We start from the raw sequence: 9,035 nt of genomic DNA, 5'->3' as shown, positions 1-9,035 counted from the left end.
AATATTTAACCTTGAAAATTTTCTCCTGAAATTAAATGTTTCGATTTTTAATTTTATAGTAATAAATTACATACTTTTCTGAAACTTTTCATGGTGGAATCCTTGCATAAACATAGACATATTAATTGTTGTGGCTGTATTAGCTAAAATTTTGGTCATTTACTGTTGTATTAAGTTGAATATTCATGAGTGCAGTCCAGATCGATAGATACTAATGATGCCACATGGCCCATATATATCCCATATGGGGCCCAGATGTTTTTAGCCATATGGGTTTCAAGTGGGCCAGCCCATACGGGGATTATATGGGACATATGGGCCCCATATGGCCCACATGAAACCCATATGGGGCCCATATAGGCCCAGATACTTTGCTGACTGGCCTCTTCAGGTCAGAATTTCATTTTTTTTTCAGCTCGCGCTTCGCGCTCGCAATATTTGATAAATGAGATATCATCATGATCATGATTACAATGACTATAAAAAGTCCTTCAAGTGTTATATCTCTAACAAAATCAGCGAGCGCTTGGCGCTCGATCGCAGTAGATGATTATGGTGAGATATGTATGCTCTTCATGAATTCCCCCAAAAGTCCTTAAAATACCTCTGTTTGGGGTCAATACATATATATAAATATATATGTATATATATATATATATATATATATATATATATATATATATATATATATATATACATATATATATATATATATATATATATATATATATATGTATATATATATATATATATATATATATATATATATATATATTCAGCTCGCGATCCGCACTGTTTAGTGAGACAAAAATTTTCAGCTCGCGCTTCGCGCTCGTGTTATTTGATCAATGGAATACACTGTCCTTTTAATGGTACAGTCCTTAAAATGTCTCTTGGGTAAGTACACCTGGCTATTCGGTGCGCTTTGCGCGCCCATTATATGACTCAAATTTTGAAACTTGAGCCCCCCCCCCCCCCTGCCGTGACCCACGGTACGATATCATTGATTTTATGGTTCAGTCAAGTCTGTCCTTATTGTCACATCGGTAAAATTGAAATATTTCATAATTGAAACAATAATATACAAAAGAATTAATGAGTGAGGAATATCATTGACTCTCTAATTTGCATATTTATTCATTGAGTTGTGCATAAGCGAAACTTTAAAATGCAATAACTTTCTTACTTCATATGCGATTTTGATGAAATTTTCAGTGTTGCGTTCTGATTTAATTTTTATCTCTTTATTCAAATCAACATTTTTTTTGACGTGGACTTGACTGACCTTTAATGTTTATTTGCACTTTGAATGCCAAGAAACTTCTTCCATGGGCCTGCATCATAACAAAATGAAGTTAATGTGTTACTGTTTAAAATATGTTTGCCCCTCCCATGTTAAAAGATAAATTGGATCTATGTGATCATCATGATCATGATTACAATGACTATAAAAAGTCCTTCAAGTGTTATATCTCTAACAAAATCAGCGAGCGCTTGGCGCTCGATCGCAGTAGATGATTATGGTGAGATATGTATGCTCTTCATGAATTCCCCCAAAAGTCCTTAAAATACCTCTGTTTGGGGTCAATACATATATATAAATATATATGTATATATATATATATATATATATATATATATATATATATATATATATATATATATATATATATATATATATATATATATATATATATATATATATGTATATATATATATATATATATATATATATATATATATATATATATATATATATATATTCAGCTCGCGATCCGCACTGTTTAGTGAGACAAAAATTTTCAGCTCGCGCTTCGCGCTCGTGTTATTTGATCAATGGAATACACTGTCCTTTTAATGGTACAGTCCTTAAAATGTCTCTTGGGTAAGTACACCTGGCTATTCGGTGCGCTTTGCGCGCCCATTATATGACTCAAATTTTGAAACTTGAGCCCCCCCCCTGCCGTGACCCACGGTACGATATCATTGATTTTATGGTTCAGTCAAGTCTGTCCTTATTGTCACATCGGTAAAATTGAAATATTTCATAATTGAAACAATAATATACAAAAGAATTAATGAGTGAGGAATATCATTGACTCTCTAATTTGCATATTTATTCATTGAGTTGTGCATAAGCGAAACTTTAAAATGCAATAACTTTCTTACTTCATATGCGATTTTGATGAAATTTTCAGTGTTGCGTTCTGATTTAATTTTTATCTCTTTATTCAAATCAACATTTTTTTTGACGTGGACTTGACTGACCTTTAATGTTTATTTGCACTTTGAATGCCAAGAAACTTCTTCCATGGGCCTGCATCATAACAAAATGAAGTTAATGTGTTACTGTTTAAAATATGTTTGCCCCTCCCATGTTAAAAGATAAATTGGATCTATGTGATCAACCTATAATTCGGAAGTAATAGCACATTGGTGAAGGAGGAATGGGCAAAAGGACTCGCGTTATGGGGAAATATCGGGCAACACGACATATGTCGTTCTCAAACTTTTTTGAGGGGGTTTGAGGACGGAGACACAGCATATTTTTTTTTGAAAGAAAATTACTCTTATCATGACGGCAGTTTTGCAAATACACCATATAGTAAAATTTAATGATTTGGTGCACCTTTTGCGTGGAAATTAATAAAAATAAGATAAGCAAAAATGTGTAAGCTTCAAGATTTTTATTTTTTATTTTTTTTGCAGAAGATTCCCACCCCTACGCTGCAGTTTGCGGTTAAAGACCTTATTTTTTCTCCTTCCCCCATATCGTGTTTGTATTTGTAATAATTTACCTTGATGCATCCTAATAATCAAAACGTATATTTTGTGTTTCTTTAACTATATCAATTCAATAACTGTTTTTCTTCTCATTTTTTGTCGCCATATTGTTGTTCTGTGTACCATGAACAGTCTTCCCACCTTTTTTCGTTTTTTCTCGTCATCTTTGTCTCACACGAAATCCTTTATTTGTGTTTGAAGACTTTTTTTTTTGCTTGTCAATTTTTTTTTTCGCGGACGAAATATCCTCCACATAATTTGCCCCCCTTTTGGAAAATCCTGGGTACGCCGCTGTACATGGGTACAATTTTTTTAATGTATAGGCATATATGTATTTCAGAATTATCCTGATTACAACATAAGTGAACACCCAACAATACACGTTTCTAGAGGCATCTGGCCACTACTTCCAGTGGCTGTATGCTGCGGACTGACTATAGAGGCTTTGGCCTTTTTTTTTTTTTTACATCAGTTTCCTTTGTATTCTTCATAATTGTATATACAGCACTGTTGAATATTGCTTCCCTTATCCTCGTCTCCTCCCATCAGTTTCCCCTCATTTTTTTTGTGTGGGGGGGGGCGAAGTTCACAGCCACCAACTCCCCCCCCCCCGCTTTCTGCGCCCTTTCTTGTAAGATTAGACATTATACCTTCCGATACTAGATAGGCGAAAATATGACTCCCCACCCCTTCAAATAAGGAAATCTTGTACTTTTTGCCGACAACAATTTATTTAGGAAATTCAAACTTTTCAAAATGTGTGACCAAATCCTTCAATTCCACTATCATACACGCCAAAGTAACTTCTTTACACTCGGTCGCTTCGACGTCCTGTTGCTTCTCAAAGTTCTTCAAAATAATTACGTTCCCCCTCCCACAACCTGGAAAGAATAATTATGTATTTTCTAAAGAAAAAAAGTAAACAGAGCCCGCCCCTTCCCAAACTTATGGGTCAACAGCTCACCTGTCTTTTTCTTCTTAAGTTCTATTCTCTTTTAAACTCCCCCGTTCCACTTCCCCTCTCTTTTCAAGAGCTAATTTAACTCTTAAATAGTGACTGCACTTCGATCGTAGTGCTGATTTTCCTAGGGAAATTAGCTCTTCGTTTGTAGAAAAAGAAAAAGAAACGTAGGCCTACCGGGACTTAGCCAATAAATTAATACATTAAATCTTAATAAGAGGTGGGTTCGTCCCTATAATACAATCCATACTGAATCAAGATTAAATCTATATAAGGAACCAGTGGCGTAACTGCGGGGGGGGCATTGGGGGCACGTGCCCCTCCCCCCAATCGGCTGACCAAAAAGAAAAAAAACGGAGAAAAGGAGAAAAAGAGGGAGAAAGGAAGAGGAATGTAGTGGGAAAGAAGAAATTATTATTCATTATAATGTTATGTTATATTACATAGGAAACATTTTTATCATAACTTTATGAAACATAATTTGCTCAGGGCCTATGTTGTCATTGTTCCTGGTGCTCGCATTGTCAGTTTAAAGAGATATATAAACCTGTTGTACGAAAAACTCCCGTTTCAAGTCAATATACACCAAATATATTATTGTTTTATGTAGTGACATACGCTTCTTTTTTCATGACTACTTAAAATGATTGCCCCATGTCAAGGTCTTAATATGAAACATTTCCTGTCCACAATTACGTTTGCATCAGTGGAGTGGTGAGATAATTCCTAAAATCAGTCCTTAAAATGTCCCTTTTTCTGATCTGAATATCAAAAGTTTTCAGCTCGCGCTTCGCGCTCGCATCATTTGGTTAGTGAAATACGTATGGTCTTAGTGAATTCCTACTAGTAAGCCTTAGAATGCCCGCTTCAGGTCTGAATTATCTAAATTTTCAGTTCGCGCTTCGCACTCGCAATATTTGATTAGTGAGATGCGTATAGTAATCATGATTAAAATTACTTCAAAAAGTGCTTCATGTCTTCAGATGTAATTCTAACAAAATCAGCAAGCGCTTGGCACTCTTGGTGAGATATGTATACTATTAAGGGATTCCTAAAATATAGTCCTTCAGAGCTCCCTGTTTGGGGTCAATATATACAAAAATTTCGGCTCGCGCTTCGCGCTCGCATTGTTTAGCGAGACAAGTACGTATCATGATTACAAAATCGATTATAATGTCCCTTTTTAGGTCTGAATATCAAAAATTTTCAGCTCGCGCTTCGCGCTCGCATTATTTGATTGCTGAGATGCGTATTTTCATTCGTGATTACAAGGACTATAAGTGCTTCCTTAAAATGTCTCCATTAGGTCAGTATACCTGACAACTGCTAAGTGACTCAAAATTTTTGCTGGTGACCCACGGTACGCCACTGTAAGGAACACACCCCGTTCCCTTGCCAAGTTCTCCCCCTTTTTATAACATTTATATAAGATCACGACTTTTTGATTTGTCTATTAAAAACTGAGAAAGTTCTTTTGACATTTTCGTCCTTTTATTTTCTTTGTAATATTTGATAGTTATCATTCATTCCTTCATTTTATCCGGAATGATTTTGTATGTTTTTATGAATCGATAATTAAACAATTATACCCTGATTTACCACTCTCCGTAAATGAGAACAAAAACAAACGCCCAATTAAATTGAAGGCACAAGGGGGTGCTAACGTCCTGCAATTATTATTATATCTGTAATTAAATTTATTTTGTTTAATTTCGAATAGGAAAATTCACCACGACCTGCTCGACCTTATATTCCGGCTTATCAGGGGACCGTTTCGTGAAAGTTGTCAGCGCTGACAAGTCGTCTTTCTCCGACAGTTACCATAGTAACAGTCATAGGCCAGTGCCTTTCAGTCAATAAAAACTAAGGATTTCACTGACATTGTCAGCAGGACAATTTAATCAGTGCTGACAACTTTCATGAAAGACCCACCAGGACTTGGAATGGAAGCTGAGAATATACCTATGATTGGAATAGCATTATGGAATATGCAGAATTAGGAAATACATTTGGGCACAGTAATGATTGCGAGAGCCAAACAGCCAGGAGAGGTTAATTTTTACAAAGGTATGATGAATAAACAAGAAAGAAAATTTGGCGAATGAAGGACTGGAAATAATGTACAAGGTCAATCCGATTTAATTATTGTAATCAATATGATATTAATGTATTCTCTGCATATGTACCCTCCATTCTTTTACAGAAAATACATACAACACCGAGTGAGATTTGATCGTGAACATGGGCGGAACATCCCGGGGGCATGGGGACGCAGTCCCCTCGCCAAAATAGTAAGGGGGACACAATATCAAATGTCCTTCTACTATTTTTGGTCTTTTATGATGGAAAGAAATTAATACACCATTCAAAATCGAAATAAAACATGTATTTTCGACGAGATGACCTTACTTTGGGGTAATAACTTTTTTCTGCTGGTCAAATTTTCCAGCCCCTGGTCCCCCTACCTTTGGGGAGAGATTTCCGGCCTTGATTGTGAATCAGTCATCTGATAATGGCAAGAATTGAATCGACACACACGCTCACACGCACACACCCTTCCATACAATAACGATACAAAAATCCAGACACCGACATAAATTTCACAGGTACTCCCAATTTAGAAGAAGAAGAAAGCTTTTAATATTTTAAATAATGATCTATCTGAGACACATGAATAAGTCACATCGTGCACCAACAAATAATTTCCACAAAACAATATTTTTCTCTCTATATCTACATTTCAACACTATAGAACTAGTTTGAAATTGCACAAAATATATTAAAACATATTTTACATGAAATATTCGATCGACAGAGTTTCTGCTTCCGCAGAAAAACTGCGTTTGCTTATTCAATAGATCCCATGATTGTTAATCTCCGTCGATGTGTTTTTTTTACAAATATATAAGTACTGTAATTAAAACATACGAATAGATTTGCAATGTTCCCTGGCTTAATATATTCATAACTTAATTATCCCATATATTTTACGGCAGGCAAGATGGCATAAACGATATAGGTCAATTATGATAAAATCCTCCATACAGCTGCATGTAGCAGTCATCAATTTGCTTAAATTAAAGTTTCAATACATCTGATCATATTTTGTAAAAAGGGAGATGCCGTCATTTTATTTTCTTCAAGACAACAATTTTTTTGTCAATATTGCAATCAGGTTTCGACATTTCTCAAAGTCAAGCGAGGTAATTTGACTAAAATTATGTGTGAAACAATATAATCATATCTCTGTATATTTCATACATACAATAATTATAATAATGGCTGGATTGTTAAAGCGCTTTTTGCCTGACCATACAAAGTACTGATATTATCATTCCAGATAGCTATGATGCATACAGGCGCTCTGGCATTCGAGGAATTTCTTCCTACCGGGTACCCATTCACCTCACCTGGGTTGAGTGCAGCACAGTAATGTGTAAATATCTTGCTGAAGGAAAACACGCCATGGCAGCTGGGAATCGAACCCACATCCCTCAGATTGAAAGAGGAGAGTCATAACCACTAGACCACAACGCCCCAAACATAATTACACTTGAATTAAAATGCCTTGTACAATAGAAATACGATAACCTTTTGAGAATTTCATGAAAGAATTTGTCGGATATTTTACCCGACAGCTACCCCCAAACAGTAATGCAACTATGCATCTCAGCAAACCAAGGAAAAATAGTCAGATCTGACCCTTTGTCGGACGACAAATGTTGATGAAACGCTTACCAATTTTCATTTAGATTTCCGGTGTGAATTCTCCAAATCCTCTACTTGTTTTCACATTCAAGTAAATAAAGGACGAAGGTAGTCAATTAAACTCATGTCAAGTATCACAAGTATCTCTTCAACAATGGTATATACATTTTTTCAATTTGAGAGTATTTTGTCTTTTTTGCACTATTGCACCATCCATTTCAAACTTGGATAAACCGCCCTGGGGCCCGTCGCAGAAAGAGATGCAATTAAACGCAGCTCTAAAAATCACGCGCAGCTTGATTTTCAACCAATCAACAGCGCGCATTGGGACTTGCGATTGACTTTTGACTTGGGGTTAAACGCAGCTCTTTCTGCACCGGACCCTTGGATAGCCATTTTAAAATGGCACTGGTAGATTAGGTAGCAAAGACTACAAAGGTGTCCTATAGAGGATAATCTGAAAATGTTCTTGAGGGAATACCAATCATGCCAGTGAGGTGAGTCCAAAGAAGAATCAATAATTTAAGACTGTCGTTTTTAAGTATACTTTGCAGATGCGCCCTCTTGGAATGATGACGAAATAAAATATTTTACTTTCATGAAGACTATAATACAGATCTTGTTTTCGCTCAAAGAATGAATAATATTGTGATTAAAGGGGTATCTCACTGACCGGCGAATGTTTGCGAATGCGAACGTAGCGAATTTGAGATTCCGCCAGGGTTCATAAAATAGGTTGTAAAATCTTCGTAAAAGGCTGCGAGAAAATATATTTATTTTTTCCTCAAACAGTTGCGACCGTTTGCAAACCAGTCGTAAGCCTTTGCCCGGGCAAACGGTTTTAAGACCGTGTCACTAAAGTTCTGTTTTATTCGCCAATACTAGCGACCAATTCACCACATGGCTTCTGTATCAGATCGACAATTATTTTAGATGTGTGTCAAAGCTTAGGTGTGCTAACATATTTATTTTCTGTTTTGAAACAGCTCGAACATAAATTTTGATACTGCGAGCAAACATTCGTGAGGGTTTGCAACACTCGTTGGTGAGTCTAAAAGTCGCAAGTTCGTTAGCATTCGTCGCTCATCGATAGAAGGTAAATCGGTCTCCTTCCCCCCGGCCCCCTTCATCAGATATCATGAATATAAAACTTTTGTAATCAATAAAGACAACGCCCGATGGCCCACAATCAGACAGTCATTGAAGATGAAAACAGAAATGATCTATTATTTCCTTTTCGATTAATTCAAAATTGTTTCCACCATCAACGTGAAAAACAGAAATAAAATTTTTAGTTTAGTTTTTCATAGATAAACCATGATTGCTAGTTTGCGACCACTGATAATCTTAATCATGTTAATATGCTTCATTTTTTTCATATTGTTTACTACTGATGGTAGTCTTAGAATATTTCTCTTAAATCAGATGAATTAATGTAAATATTAATATAATTATCAATCGATTCACGAACCCCTATTGTGTTAATATCGGTTATGTCTGTTTTAAGACCCTTGCGTCTGAATCAAAATCTATCGGGATAATATCTGATAAAACTTGAAATAAAAATAACTAGTAATCAATA

This window comes from Lytechinus variegatus, chromosome 4 (genome assembly GCF_018143015.1).
Source record: "Lytechinus variegatus isolate NC3 chromosome 4, Lvar_3.0, whole genome shotgun sequence".
NCBI lineage: Eukaryota > Metazoa > Echinodermata > Echinoidea > Temnopleuroida > Toxopneustidae > Lytechinus > Lytechinus variegatus.
Note: the sequence above shows the minus strand (reverse complement) of the source record.